Source organism: Gopherus evgoodei, unplaced genomic scaffold (genome assembly GCF_007399415.2).
Source record: "Gopherus evgoodei ecotype Sinaloan lineage unplaced genomic scaffold, rGopEvg1_v1.p scaffold_32_arrow_ctg1, whole genome shotgun sequence".
Taxonomy (NCBI): Eukaryota; Metazoa; Chordata; order Testudines; family Testudinidae; genus Gopherus; species Gopherus evgoodei.
Genome location: NW_022059994.1, coordinates 162,265 through 178,343, shown reverse-complemented (window position 1 = coordinate 178,343; position 16,079 = coordinate 162,265).

The window sequence follows — 16,079 nt, the reverse complement described above, 5'->3', positions numbered from 1 at the left end:
ATCCCATTGCCACTGTGGAGAGAAACACCAGGAGGAGTTCCAGGAACCGTCAGCACAGCAAGCAGGACTTCCCTGCCAGCTGTAGTGATGAACCCGCCTCTTTGCCTCCTCTTGGATGCCTGACCTTGGCTCTGACGTCTGGTGCCTGACTTTGGCTCTGACCTTTGGTGCTGTTCTTGGCCTCTGACCGCCACTGCTGTCACTGCTAGGCCTGACTTCCACTGCTCTGACCATTAGGCCATGAGCACCCAGGCCCTGGTCATGAGACTAGCTCCTGCCTCTCAGAGAGGTGCCTAAGCTACAGCAACAGAAAACCCCCTTCCATGGCTGTAGGAAGCATCTGCATGACACCACTGCAGGGGCCCAGCTACAGCGCTGTAGCTGCGCCACAGTGATCCCGCAGTGTAGACGTGGCCAGTCTCCTGGAGGAATGGACCACTAGCAGGTACAGGAGTAAAACCCAGAGCAACTCAGATTGTTTCTGGGGGTGGGGCAGGGGGGCGACACTGGGGTCCAGCAGCATTTAGCTGGGTGTGCAGCCTGCCCACTACTAAGCTGCACCCAGAGAGTGAGGCTGTACTTTTCTACCTTCTCCTGTTCTTCCCTGAGCGCCCTCCACCCACTTTTGTGGTCATTTGTCTTGCTTTGTGCGATTAGTGAGAGAAAAAGGGATGAAGCAACAGAGGGAATAGAGTTTCTTTAATTTTCTGCCTAGCTGGAAATGTCTGCTTCATGAACATTCCAGACATGTGGGCCTTTGGTTTGCGCAAGCAGAGGCCACGTCTACCCTACAAAATTAAGTCAACCTAATTCACATTGGTGTACAGCCCCCACAGCAATTACACTGCGTCTTGGTCCTCGTGTCAGCAATGCGCGTCCTCACCGGGAGCAGTTGTACCGATTGTACTGTTGGCGTGGGGCATTGTCGGACGGCTCCTGGAGGCCAGTAGCAGTCGATGGAAGCAATGCAGTGTCTGCACTAACACTGCATTAACCTAAGTACATCAGCCATGACTCTATGCTGCCCATGGAGGTGGAGTTATTAAGTCACCATAGCAGGGCAGTTTAATCAGCGGGAGCGAAATTTAGTGTAGACACTTTCATACTTAGGTCAACATAAGCTGCCTTACGTAAACTGCCCAGATGGAATGACCAGATTAGAGAGAGACAGAGAGCGCATACCGCCAGTGTCCGCATACCATGCTGGGGGCTGTAAACAAAGAAACTATTATTTCCTTTTGTTTCTGGTTCCTCCTTTGTTCAGAGAAACAGGATTTTGTATGTTCTTTGTCAATAAACAAAAATACATCGGCGAAAATACCAGACTCCATCATCAATGTCTACTCCCATCCAGAACCTCCCCAGGCCCTAAACTTCTACTGTGGCCAGTTGCCAGTTATGTCCATCCAGACCCAATCTGACCCTGATCTGTTCACATATTGCAAACCTTCCTCACTCTGGCCTAGGGTTACCACCTTTGAAATGGAACAAACCCAGCACCCGCCCCCTCACAAGGCAAGCCCACGGCAACCCCAACCCCTAACCACAAGGCAACCTTGCACCCCCCCCCAACAGCCACTTATAGTATGTAGAGAGAGAGAACACATATAGATAAGATTGGTAACATCATTGAAAACAAACAGGCCTTTGTTTTATCAGCACATTTTGCCAGCCAGTCTTTGTAGTCTGTTTTGTTTAGCCGGTTGCTATTTTTCCTGGCAACAGGCATATGGATAAAAAAAAATGCCCAGGTTGGCACAGGCACAGAAACTAAGGGTGCAGGGGGTGCTGTAGCACCCCCAGGTTTTACATGGGGCTCTGCTCCCAGCCCTGCATGTAGGTCCCGGCTGCCAGCCCTGAATCCGGCCTTTGCTCCTGGCCCCTCACCCGAGGCTTTGCTTCTGGCTCCCCACGTGGGGTCTTGACATTTTAATGAAAGGGGTTCACTGGTTGTTAAAGTTTGGGAACCACTGATCTAGCCCAATATCCTGTCTTCTGACAGTTGCTAATGCCAAGTGCCCCAGAGTGAATGAACAGAACGGCTAATCATCAAGTGATCCATCCCCTGTTGCCCATTCCTGTACCCAGAAAAGGTATGATCCTTTTCTAGGGCTACAGAACTTGTACCACTGCAGTTTAGGTTTGATCACTATTGCTTTCTCTAGTATTTCAGAGGGCAGGAGTCATCCCTGATGCAGATGCCTCACAAGAGAAACAGACCAACTTCCTCCGCCCCATGAAAAAATCTCCAAACTAAACTTGTGTGCATGTCACACACCCAGCAACTGAAAACTCTCTCCACCCCTCAATTGCTTTCTCTTGGCTCAGGACCAAATCCAGGCCCATTTGGAGGCTCTGAAGGAAGAGAGGGAGGAGCTGGAGGAATGTAAAGATATGGAAGAGGGTAGAAGCCAGGAATACCTGGTAGGTGCCCATTATTATGACCCAACAGGGACATGGGTGCTGGGGGCTCTCTCCCTGGGTGGGTGTCACCCTCAGAATATCAGGGGATTGTGTGTGTCTCAGTGAGTACGTGTCACCGAGCACGTCACCTGTTGGGATTGTGCATGTGGGAGCATGGCCCTCTGTAGGGCTGTCCCTGCCCCTGCAATAGGGCTAGGTCCAATCTCCAGCAGCCATGGGCAGCTAACTACAGTCACCAAGGGGGGTGTTGTGAACTCTGCCCTGAGCAGTCCAGGGTGTAGGCAGGGCCGGTGCATGGATATTTTGCGCCCTAGGCAAAACTTCCATCTTGCGCCCCACCCCCGCAAAAAAAATTAACATACATTATACACAATACACGGTCACAGAGTAACATGTTATAATTTAGAATTTATGTTTCCGCGCTTTAAGTTTAGCAAATTTAGAAACAAGTTCCTCCAAGTCAATGCTGTGAGCAATGTCATGTTCTAGTGACAAGGTAGATAGCCCAACAAGTCTTTGTTGCAACATTGATGTTTGCATGTATGTTTTTATCAACTTGAGCTTGGAGAAGCTTCGCTCACCACTGGCCACAGAAACTGGGAGAGTCAAGAGGATGCAAAGAGCAATAACTGTGTTAGGGACAGTATCTGTCAGCTGGGGGTCGGGGGGTTTCCAGCTCAGAGGGACTGACTTGGAGCTGGGGGTCAGGGGTGTGGGGGGGATGGGGTCGAGGGGGTTTCCAGCTCAGAGGGACTGGGCTCGAAGCTGGGGGTCAGGGCTGTGGGGGGGATGGGGTCAGGGGTGCCTGGGGGCACCGGGGCAGCTCAGCTTTGCAGGCTGCCTTTCTCTCCAGCCATCCAGGCACAAGGGGAGCAGGAGCAGGGACCAGCCAAGGACCAAGGGGGCAGGAGCACAGGCACCTGAGGCCAAGCTGTGAGGAAGCACTTGCTTACCTTGCCCAACGCATGAGCATCGGGGTCCTCTTTCTTCCTCCACTCCACCAGACCACCACTGAGGCTCTTTTCTTCTCCATGCCCCTCACTGGGGCTGATGTGGAGGCTGAGCCGGGGGCAGCCCCCGCTTTCCTCCAGAAGCCCTGGTGTTGCGCTGCCCTCGCAGGGCTCCTGCCACGTGCCCTAAGCAGAGCTGTGCAGCTCTGCCCAGCTGTCGGCGGGGCCGGCAATGAGAAAAATGGCATAGGCTGGAGCCCCTGCTCTGGGAGGGAGAGGGATTCTGAGCCTCTGCCTGCAGCCCAGGGATTCCCCCGGGTCACGCCGCTGGCAGCCCGTACCTCTGGGCTGCCACGGCAGCGCCCTGACCCAGGGTAGGCCCTGGGCTGCCGGCTGCCGTGGCTGCGCACTGACCCAGGGGACCCCCTGGGCTGCCGGCTGCCGCAGCGGTGCACTGACCCAGGGGACCCCTTGGGCTGCCAGCTGCCGCAGCGGTGCACTGACCCAGGGGGGCCCTGGGCTGCCGGCTGCCGCGGCGGCATCCTGACCTGGGGGACACCCTGGGCTGCCGGCTGCCCGCTGACCCACAGGGGCCCCTGGGCTGCCGGCTGCCGCGGCGGCGGCCTGACCCAGGGGACACCCTGGGCTGCCGGCGGCCGCTCAGACTCCCTCTCTGTCCCAGCAGCAGCAGCTGCTCAACCATTTTAAAAAAAATTTGGGGGCGCCGCTTTTTGACGCTCCCAAATCTTGGCGCCCTAGGCAACCACCTAGTCTGCCTAAATGGTTGCACCGGCCCTGGTGTAGGGCCTTTGTTTTGCTTCCCTCCCCATTGGGGGAAGGGGGCGAGTATTAATCTGGAGCAGGTTACCACCTCCCTGAAAAATGACTAGCTTAGGGCTTGTCTACATCACAAAGTTGCAGCGCTGGTGAGGGGGTTACAGCGCTGCAACTTAGGAGGTGTACACATCTGCAGGGCATCACCAGCGCTGCAACTCCCTGTTTGCAGCGCTGGCCGTACTCCCGTTTTGTCTCGCGTGTAGAGGATCCAGCGCTGGTGATCCAGTGCTGGTAATCAAGTGTAGACACTTACCAGCGCTTTTCTTGACCTCCGTGGAATAAGCAGGTATCCCAGCATACCTGAGGAAGCCTCTGGTAATCAAGCTGGTCTCCTTCCCCGGTTTGCTCTCGCATTCCCCGAACAAGCAGGTCTCCTTCCCTGCGGTTTGCAGGGTGGTTCAGGGAACGCGAGAGCAAACCGCGGCGAAGCTGGTCTCCTTCCCCGGTTTGCTCTCGCGTTCCCCGAACCTCCGTGCAAGCAGGTCTCCTTCCCTGCGGTTTTCAGGGGGGTTCGGGGAACGCGAGAGCAAACCGCGGCGAAGCTGGTCTCCTTCCCCGGTTTGCTCTCGCGTTCCCCGAACCCCCCTTGAAGCCGCCCAACAGCGCTGCAGTATGGCCACATCTAACACCACTTGCAACGCTGGTTGCTGTAAGTGTGGCCACTCTGCAGCGCTGGCCCTATACAGCTGTACTAATACAGCTGTAACAACCAGCGCTGCAAAATTTTAGATGTAGACATACCCTCACAAAATCAGACATAAAAACACAAAAGTGTTGCAGCGTGCTTTTACTGGAAAATTACTTCCTTTCTCATGTGTGCTATAAAATTATGAACTAAATGGTGTCCCTAGGTTGAGGAACACTGATGTAATATACAGAGCAGTACAAACCAGTCATTGTCAGTATGAACTTTTATTTTATACTGATTTCGCTAGTGCTTTTTATGTAGCCTGTTATAAAACTAGGGCATATATCTAGATGAGTTGACATAACCCCTGGAAGACCTCTGCGCACCCCCAGGGGTACATGGACCCCTGACAGAACCATTGGTCTGGAGTCATTCTTGCGTGTTTTGGCAGTCCCAGGATAATAAGCAGCCAGTCAGCTGTACTGTAGGCACTCTGGAGAAGCTAATGCTCTTTTCTAAGGGCTCTGAAACCTGCCTGCTTCATAGACTCAAAGACTTTAGGGTCAGAAGGGACCAATATGATCATCTAGTCCGACCCCCTGCACAAAGCAGGCCACAGAACCCTACACATCCACTTCTATAACAAACCCCTAACCTATGTCTGAGTTACTGAAGTCTTCAAATTGTGGTTTGAAGACCTCAAGCTGCAGAGAATCCACCAGCAAGTGACCCATGCCCCACGCTGCAGAGGAAGGTGAAAAACGTCCAGGACCTCTGCCAATCTGCCCCGGAGGAAAATTCCTTCCCGACCCCAAATATGGCGATCAGCTAAACCCTGAGCATGTGGGCAAGACTCACCAGCCAGCACTCAGGAAAGAATTCTCTGTAGTAGCTCAGATCCCACCCCATCTAACATCCCATCACCAACCACTGGCATACTTATCTGCTGATAATCAAAGGTCAATTGCCAAAATTCCTCAGATTGTGCTGCAATTGGGTGTGTCTCATATGGGGTGGATTGATTCAAATCACCAGGTGGGGAGGCCTGGCTTTAAACCATCCGTTTGAATCAACTTTCTTTTGTACTTCACTTATTTTCTGAAGAAAGGGGCATTCTCACTGTTTGAGAGCACCACTGAAACATGCAGATTTACAGCTCAATAGAGCCTTTGCACTAGATTTGGTACCTTCTTTTGCACTCTCTGTACATTCATATATGCAATTGCATAGCAAGATATTTTCAGATTCTTATGAATTGTACATTTTTAGTGTGTTAGAAACTGGGGACTGATATATTGCTTATTTACTAATTAACTTTTTGTTCATGTTTGTCAAGTTGCATTAGGAAGGTAACTGGAATTTAGTTAAACGCACAAAACAGCATATGCAATTTATTTATTAAAACAAAAGCACCTTACCTAAACATTTACAACTACATTATAATCAATTTAGGCCTTAATATATTTTGTATTAAATAAATGTTTCATTTTAAACAGGTTTATTTAAAAAAAAAGATTAAAATAAAAAAAATCCAGTTTAAATCAAAATCAATTTTTCCTCTTAATTAAAAACTTCTTTATCATTGACTTTTATCCATTCTGGTCTCATGGGGCTGCAGGACCAAATGTGAGGTCACTTCTGCTGGGGGTTCCCCAGATTCAGCACCCTCAGTAAATCAGCATTGCTTAAAGTTGACAGATTCCACCTGGAAATTATTATTTTATTTTACAGTAGTCAGGCTGTGGCTTGGCGAACTTAATCTGCAAACGGGGGATATTGGAGTTTAAGATTAAATGTATAACAACATTTTGTGGCTTCTGTCCAAAGCTCATGGCACACAGCGGAGGTTCCTCACAACTCTCCAGCCCCCCATCTCTGAGGGCCACTCTCTTGTCCCCCTCTATTTCAGGGACTCCCTGCAAATCCCCCAATCTCCCCCATGCCAGCAGCTTTGGGTGCACCCTCATTAACCCTTAACCCAATGGCAGGGTCCCTTAAACCTCTCCCCTCCACCAGGGGCTCTGGCTGCACCCCTCTCCACTCCCCCGTTCTCTCCACCATGTGCTCTTTCTTCCTCTGCCCCAAAGTACTTTTCTTCCCCTCCCCCTGCATGGGAAGGGAGGGAGAGAGACAGCTGGTGCCTCTCTGCCTCACCTGGGAGGAGGCTTAAAAAAAGCAGGATATTAGGAAGGAATGAAGGGAAACTTCCATTATTTACAATCAGAAATCCCATTGAGTTGTCACTACAAACCATAATGGAGAAGTGTAGCATGGCCTCCCGACTTCAGCTTTGTTGACTGTGGGCATTTCAATCCCTTGGACGGTGGTGTTTGCTAGTTGTAAACTTGCTTATCTACTTTGTGTTTGAGTTTGTTGCTCTCCCAGTAAAGATGTTAAGGAGGTCCTGGGCTCTGTGCTGTGTTAACTGTGAAATGTCCTAGGAAAAACCTCTCAATAAAATCTGAAACTCTAGGAACAATTTGGGAAGCTAAACAAACAGGCACAAAACATAATTGTTAGCAATTCAACAGGTTTACATGGGAAGAAAGGAAAGAACCAGCAACTGCAAAATACAAAAATCACATGAAATCTATTTTTTAATGATGATTTTCATCCACCCTGTCTTTTTGAACTATCTTTTTGCCCCTTTTTGCAGGAGCCGACTAAGGCTGAGAGACAGCTGATTTTGGTTCTGTTTCAGCACCTGCACCACTGTCTGGAGGAACAAGAGTGGCTCCTGCTGGCCCAGCTGGTGGAGCTAAAGGAAGAGATTATGAAGATACAGGAGGAAAATATCACTACACTCTCAGGGTACGTCTACACTACAGGATAATTTCGAATTAACTTAAACCGGTTTTATTAAACAGATATTGTAAAGTTGATTGCACGCGTCCGCACTAGGCACATTAATTCGGCAATGTGAGTCCATGGTCTGAGGCTAGCATCAATTTCCGGAGCGTTGCACTGTGGGTAGCTATCACTATAACTATCCGGCCAATAGCTTTGATTTGCGGCCACACTAATCCTAAATCGATATGTTAATATCGATTTTAGCGTTACTCCTCTCTTTGGGGAGGAGTACAGAAATCGATTTTAAGAGCCCTTTAAATTGATTTAAAGGGCATTGTAGTGTGGACGGGTACAGCGTTAAATCGATTTAACGCTGTTAAAATCGGTTTAACAACATAGTGTGGACCAGGCCTCAGAAGAGATTTCCGTCAATGGAGGGGAAGTGCTTGCAGCCAGCGAGTGAGCTTCTGCAAGTGAGACCTCAGATCTTTGCAGGGAAATATAGAGAAGGGGTAGGAGATTAGAGCCAGAAGCCACACAGGACTGAAACTTCATAGATCTCACTATAGGTGGTTAAGTATAAACTCTCCCCTGTTTTCCACGGCTTTATATGATCATTATTTTAGTTCATTTTCAAGCTGTGATTTGTAAGGGTGCTGAGGTCCTAGGAGAGGGGTATGATTGCAGATATTTTAAATTCTTTGCTTTGAAGCCTTCCTCTCCTGTTCCGTGTTGGACACAAAAAGATCTCAGGGCATGGGCACTGACTCCATGGGTGCTCTCGGGGTGGAGCACCCAGGGGAAAAAATTGTGGGTGAGCAGCACCCATTGGTTGGCCCTGCCAATTAGCTTCGCACCCTCCCCCCCCAGTGCTTCCCACCCGCTGTTGATTAGCTGTTCCAGAACGTGCAGGAGGTGCTGGGCGGGGGGGGGAAGCAGGGGCAGGAAAAGGCGGGGTGCATTCGGGGGGGAGGGGGCAGAACAGGATGGGAAGAGGTGAGGCGGGAAGTGGCAGAGTGAGGACGGGGTGTGTTTGGGGGAGGGGGCAGAACAGTGTGAATATAAGGGGCGGGGGCAGGAAGAGGCGGGGCAAAGCCGTGGGTGAAGGGATGGGGCCTGGGGCAGACTGGGGGTCGAGCATCCCTGGGGAAATGAGAAAGTCGGCGCCTGTGAGTCAGGGCACTGCTTGAAGGCAGATGTGCTAACCCTGATGCCACTGGCATTTTACTGCAGGCCAATGGCTCACCTCTCGTGTACATGCACAGCTGCAAAACAGAGGTGGCGTTACTGTACAGCCACCGAGCTGTGCTTCAAAGGGACGAACTGGCTGCAGCTCAGTGAACATCCTGATGGTTGTGTGGTGCCGTGTGTAATTGATCACTGTTATGATTATTATCAGCTTGGGAATGAGCTTCTTTTTCTCTTCCTCCCTCTTAGGACATTAGAAACGCCTTGATCAGGCACATGGCTCCTTCCAACTCTCCCCCCCACCGCCTCCCCGGCACTGTGCTGGGAAGGGGCCCAGGCATCGGCAAACTGCCCAGGGAAGTGGCATAGTTCATACCCTCTTTGACCTTGGTGGCACAAAATCCTGGGGTTGGGGCCCTGTGATCCATCCTCCTAAAGCAGTGGTCCCTAAACTTTTTCACTTGCGCCCCCCTTATCTGGTCCATGCCCCCCCACGGGAGCTGGGGTAGAGGGGTGATGGGGCACGATAGGGGAAGGGGAAGCTCCATTCCAGAGGTGGGGAGGTGACTGGGACAGGAAGTGGGAGCCACGCTCCGGGCAGAATGAGGGAAGCCTCCAGCTGGCTCTGCATGCTCCTCCAGGCTTCAGCAGCAGCTGCTGGTCTTCCCAGCCCGTGGTGGTGGAGGCCGGTTACTAACTGGGCTTTTAGTGCTGGGACTGGGGGGCCCGGGCCGGAGCGGAACTGCGGGCAGAGCAGGGCTGGGTGGCTCTGGGCTCCCTGGGCTAGCCTCATGGGCTCCCTGTTGGCCCTGGGTCAGTGACTGTCTGCCCACTTTAGGCCCCTTCACACTGTCCAAGGGGTGAAGTTGAAAAGAGGCCTTGGTGCACATAAAGCTCGGCCCAGCTCCCTTGTTTCATGCGCAGGTTTCAGGAACACTCTTACCAGCCCGTCAGCTGACACAAGAATCCGTCTCCACGCTGGAGTGCAGAAAGCACCAAGAAGCACTGAGGACCAGCGCACAGACCTGAAGCTCCACAGTGAGTCAGCAGCGATGCCCTGGGGAGAGGCAGGCTGATGACGGGCTGCAGAGACGGGAAGTAGATACCAGGATGTCGTGAGCGGATGCCAGGCAAAGCCCTACGTATCTGCCTGGGCAGCAGAAGAGGCAAACTGGTGGGCAGAGGCTCTGAGTGGAGGGAAGAGATTTGGGAACAAAGTGGCCAGTTCGGAGTCCAGCAAATCCAGCCCCAGTGGGGCAAAATGGCTGCAATGTGGTATTATCCAGCTGGCCGCAGCACGTGGGGGGCAGTGCACAGATCCATTGAAGGGCTGCAGCAATTCCCCCCCAGCGGGCAGAGGGGGTGTGTGCAAAACGCGTCCCCCAATAACACCCCTCCCTGGGCTGCTCCTGGCTGGAGCAGTTCATGCAACAGCCTGGGCTCAGGGTGGGGCGGGGTGGGCCTCCAGTGCCTGGACTGTGGCCTGGCCCATGCTCTGACCCCGAGGTCCTGTCCTTGCTCCCCCTCTTCCTTCAGTCCCCACCCTCGCTCCACCTCCTCCCTTGCCTGCTGCTTGCTCCTTCAGAGGAGCAAGTGGCAGGTGGGCAGGGCCTCGGGGGAGGAGGCGGAAAGGAGTGGCGGGTGGGTGGGGCCTCGGGCCCTGCTGCCTCCTCACCAATCCCACCAGGTCCCAGCTGCCTCCCCAGGCTCCCCACCCATCCCGCCATTGTCTCTGGCCCTCACGCCTCCCTGCCCATCCCCCTAGGCCCCTGCTGCCTCCCTGGGCTCCCCACTCATCCCCCCAGACCCACGCTGCCTCTCCAGGATTCCCACCACTCCCCAGGCCTCTGCTGCCTCTCTAGGCTGCCCACCCATCCCCCTATCCCTCCTGGCCCCCGCTGCCTCCCCAAGCTCCCCACCCATCCCCCCATCATCCCTGACCCCTGCTGCCTCCTTGGGGTCCCCACCCATCCCCCATCATCCCTGGTCCTGATGCCTCCCCACCCAGCCCCCATTGCCCCTGGCCCCTGCTGTCCCCTCATCCATCCCCACATTGCCCCATGTTCCCACAGCTTCCCCGGCTACCTCCTCCTGTCACCCCTAGTTCTCACTGCCTCCCCATCCCCCATTGCCCCAAGCTCCCTTACACAGCCTCGGACTCCAGGCCTACCCTGATCCTTGCCTCTTGACCACGGCATTCTGGGTGGTTGCCCACCTGTAAGGCTGACCCTGCACGTTTCTCTTCTCAATGTTACATTTCTGGGGAGATGAACGTGGGTAATATACAGTTTGGGTTGTGACGGGTCCCCAGAGTTCCATACAGCTGTTGAAAAGTGGAGTCGTTATGTTCTTATCCTGGCTCTGAATTAGCCTGGAAGCTCTTTGGGGCAGGGCTGCCGTAGATGTTTAAAGGTATTCAGGCCCCTAACTCCCATTGAAATCAGTGGAAGTAAGGCCTCTAACTACTTTGGAGGAGTGTGGGGCTTGTTCTGCATGACTAGGGTTACCAACTTTCTAATCGCACAAAACTAAATGCCCCTGCCCTGCCCCTTCTCCAAGCCGCCCCCTTACTCACTTTCACTGGGCAGGGGATTGGAGTTGGGGTGTGGGAGGGGGGTGAGGGCTCCAGCTGAGGGTGTGGGCTCTGGGGTGGGGTCAGAGATGAGGGGTTTGGGGTGAGGGGGAGGTCTCTGGGCTGGGGCAGAGGGTTGGGGTGCAGGGGAGGGGGGTAAGGACTCCGGCTGGGGGTGCAGGCTCTGGTGTGGGGCTGAGTTCTGCATCCTGATTTTATCTACCAATAAGAAAGAGGCTAAAGCAATTACCAGGTAGGGCAACCAGACAGCAAGTGTGAAAAATCAGAACAAGGGGTGGGGGGTAATAGGAGCCTATATAAGAAAAATTCCCAAAAATCGGGACTGTCCCTATAAAATAGGGACATCTGGTCACCCTATTACCAGGGGTGGGGGACGAACCCCCCCTTTGGGGAGGCTAGGTCAATGGCCCCGCCCCTTGAGCTCAAGCCTCCACCAGCTCGAGCCCCAAGATGTCCCCCCTGCGACCGGAGGAGCCCTGGCCCATCAGCCTCACCCTCCAGGTAAGCTGCCAACACCCCCAAGCACCGAGCGGGCCACGAGCACAAAGCTGGGCCACTAAGCTAACCCCCTTCCTGGACCAGCCTAAGTGCTGCCCCTGGCCGCCAGTGGGCCTGAGCTCCAGTCTGCTGGCTGGAGCTGAGCCCTTGCTGGCTTCTGGGTAGAGGGAGAGGGAGGGCGGGGCTCCCGGGGAACATCAGCGGGATAACAGCCTGGGTCAGGGGACACTTAGCCTGCCCTGGTCCTTAATACCTGCCACCCATGGCAGTTACCCCAGAAGCTCCCTGTCACTCAGTGGAAAGGACTGTGTTTTCTCCATTAGGTGTCAGGGCCGAGCAAGAATGTCCCAAGTTCATGTGCTCCAGTCAATAAATAAAAAGCCTCCAGTTTGAGCTGGCAGCAGCAGAGGAGCTTCGGGCCAGGTGCTGGGTTTGGAGAAGGATTTACATTCCCTGCTGGGCAAAGACCATTTCCTGCCAGTAGAGGAGAAGCTTGTTTAAATTGGGAAAGGCCATGGGCCACTGAAGGTCGGTCTACACTGCCTTGTAAACCCAGGTCTCCTCTGACTCAGGTCTGCTGCTTGAGCTGTGTCCACACTGCACCATGACAAGGCTTGGACCCGAGCCACAACAGGACTCGGGTTCTGAGCTATTCCCGTAACGGGGCCCTAGACACTCACTGACCCGAGTCACACTGATTTGTGTGTGGACGGAAATGGGGCTTGGGCTCAAACCTGAGTCACAGCCCAAGCTTAGTGTGCGGTGTATACATACCCTGTGTGGCGTCAGCTCTCCCCAGTCCTGTTGAGGCCTTTCTGCATTGTACTGAAGCCACAAGGGGGTCCAGGTGGAGCTGTGGCCAGCTGGGTGGGAATGCATATCAGCTCCACTATGTCCTTTAGAACTTACCCAGTGAAGAATGCACTGCTCTGGGCCATGGTACCCTTCTGTCATAAACAGATAGCTAAGGGTTAATGTCTCTTACACCTGGAAAGAAGTACCTGAAACACCTGACCAGAGGACCAATCAGGAAACCAGACTTTTTCAGATCTGGGTGGAGGGAAGTTTGTGTGTGAGTCCTTTGTTCTTGGGTCTTCTGCCTGTACTCTCTCGGCTATGAGAAGTGATTTTTTCTGTCTCCTGCCTTTCTAATCTTCTGTTTCCCAGTTGTAAGTACAAAAGATCAGATAGTGATTTATGTGTTTTTTTGTATTTACATGTCTATAGTTGCTGGAGTGTCTTGAATTGTATTCTTTTTGAATAAGGCTGTTTATTCATATTCCTTTTAAGCAATTGACCCTGTATTTGTCACCTTAATACAGAGAGACCATTTTTATGTATTTTTCTTTCTTTTTATATAAAGCTTTCTTTTTAAGACCTGTTGGAGTTTTTCTTTAGTGGGGAACTCCAGGGAATTGAGTCTGTGCTCACCAGGGAATTGGTGGGAGGAAGAAGTCAGGGGGAAATCTGTGTGTGTTAGATTTACTAGCCTGACTTTGCATTCCCTCTGGGTGAGGGGGGAAGAGAGATTAGCTCTTGGTACTTCTGTTTTCCAAAGCTGGAAACGGGGGAGGGTGGAATCCCTCTGTTTAGATTCACGGAGCTTGCTTCTGTGTGTCTCTCCAGGAACACCTGGAGGGGGGAAGGGAAAAGGTTTATTTCCCTTTGTTGTGAGACTCAAGGGATTTGGGTCTTGGGGTCCCCAGGGAAGGTTTGAGGGGACCAGAGTGCCCCAAAGCACTCTAATTTTTTTGGGTGGTGGCAGCTTTACCAGGTCCAAGCTGGTAACTAAGCTTGGAGGTTTTCATGCTAACCCCCATATTTTGGATGCTAAGGTCCAAATCTGGGACTAGGTTTATGATATGAGTGGCAGCGTTTGTGGGAAAGATAGAATCCAGAAGCCAGTAGGAATATTATATTTTTCTTTTCTCTGCTAGGGGCTTTTAAGCAGAGAGGAACGGTTTGGTTTTAAAAGGAACCAGAGAGAATTTTGCGCGCCATCTGGGTGTCTGCAGGCAGCCATAGCCAAGGGAGATCTCTAATGGTTCCAGCCTGGAGGTCTGATCTGGTGCAGGGACCCTGGGACATTACATGGATAGCCCTGCTTTCCTGGGCATCCCCTAGCATCCATGCGGGATGCCATAAGTCCCACGGCTCCTGCTGTCTGGCCTCTGTCATAATTCTTCAGGGCAGGAGATGCAGGGGGGCGAGGGATCTGACTGGGGATCATTGGCTTTCCCCAAACGTCTGATATATTATCACTAAGACTAAAGATTTTGTCATGGGCAATAAAAAAAAAATTCACGGAAGCCGTCCATGACCTGTCTTACTTTTACTAAAAATATCCCTACAGAATGGGGAGCCCAGCTGCGGGTCCCCACACTGCCTGAAGAGGTTAGGCAGCTGCAGGGGCTGATCCAAACTCTGGGCGCCCCCACTGCCTGTGGGGACTGGGAGCTCCAGGGTCCCTTCACTCGGAGCTCTGGGGTATCCCTGCCACCTGTGGCCGCTGGGAGCTTTGAAGGACCCCCAGTGCTTGCTGTGGCTCAGAGCTCCTGGATCCCCTGCCCCCTGTGGAGGCTGGGAGCTGCAAGGGGCCTCACTGCCTGTGTTGGCCAGGAGCTGTGTCGGGAGTCCCGCTGCCTGCAGCAACTTGGAGCTCCAGGGGGGCCCTCACTGCCCATGTCCACTGTCCATCTCCAGCTGAGGCCCTGCTGCCTGCAGCTGCTGGGAACTCCGGGGGCCCCCTGGCACCTTTGTACACGGGGAGCTGCGGAGTCCTCCCGTTGCAGCAGGCAGTGGGGGGGACCCTGCAGCTCCCGGCCAACAGGGCTAAATTCATGAAGGTCACTGGAAGTCGCAGATTCTGTCACTTCTGCGACCTCTGTGAAAAAATCTTAGCCTTAATTATTACTGAATGTTTCATTACCACTTTGTGTGCCTCTGTGGGCACAGATTGCACTGACTTCAAGCCTTAACACTCAAGGCAAACTTTGCAAATGCAACGGATTGAATGAAGGGGTTTAAGATTTTGCTTTGAAGTCCTGCTCAAAACTTCCTTCATTGGGGCCCTTCCTCACCTGACACAGAAAGGATGGTGGGAGAGGAGGTGGAGGGTCTGTAGGAGATAAAGTAGAAAGGGCAGAGCTTAGGTCAGGGGTTGGCAGCCTTTCAGCAGTGATGTGCCGAGTCTTCATGAATACACTCTAATTTAAGGCTTCATGTGCCGGTAATACATTTGAACGTTTTTTAGAAGGTGTCTCTATAAATCAGTCTATAATATATAATAAAACTACTGTTATATGTAAAGTAAACAAGGTTTTCAAAATGTTTGAGAAGCTTTATTTAAAATTAAATTAAAATGCAGATCTTATTAGTTTAGTGTGATCCTTGCCCTTGCATTTCCAATGTCTGGTATTTAGATACTTTAAGCTGCACACAGGCTTCTGAGTTATAAGTTGATAACTGGTTGGCAGAAGGTCAGCAGTTGGAACCCCTGAACGGCAGCTGAAGTGAGTGGAGCTGGCGGCTGGTAGGGCTGAGCAGGGCCGGAAGCCTGGACCCTGTCTGGCAGGGGGCCTGTGCTGGAACTCCAACTGGAAGCAAGGTGAGTGGGGCTGCGGAGGGGACCTCAGCTGGCAAGGGGCCAGCAGCCAGAACCCCAGAGCAGCAGCGGGCTGAGCAGCTCAGCCTGCCACCACTCTGGGGTTTCCACCACTGGCTCCTGCCAGCTGGGGTCTCAGCCCGCCGCTGGCCTGGGGTTCCTTCCCCCAGGCCAGCAGCAAGTGCTGAGTGGGGCTGAGGCACGGGGGGGGGACCCTGGCTGGCAAGGGGGCCAGCAGCGGGAACCCCAGAGCGGCGAGCTGAGTGGCTCAGCCCGCCCCGCATGCCGTCAAAAATTGGCTTGTGTGCCACCTTTGGCACGTGTGCCGTAGGTTGCGGACCCCTGGTTTAGGTTATTTGCATGACCTTAACTGTGCATTTCAATTTTGCCATGTTTTGGAAGGAGTTTGCCTTGGTATATAAACAGGATCAGGGCCTATTTTATGTTTGTCAGTTTCTTATATTAAATAAACAGTAACGTCCAGTGGGCCCATATGTATTAGGTTTAAATGGCTATTTTATATATTTATTTTTGAAAAAGTGACAGTGTTCTCTCAGGGTTTTTCCT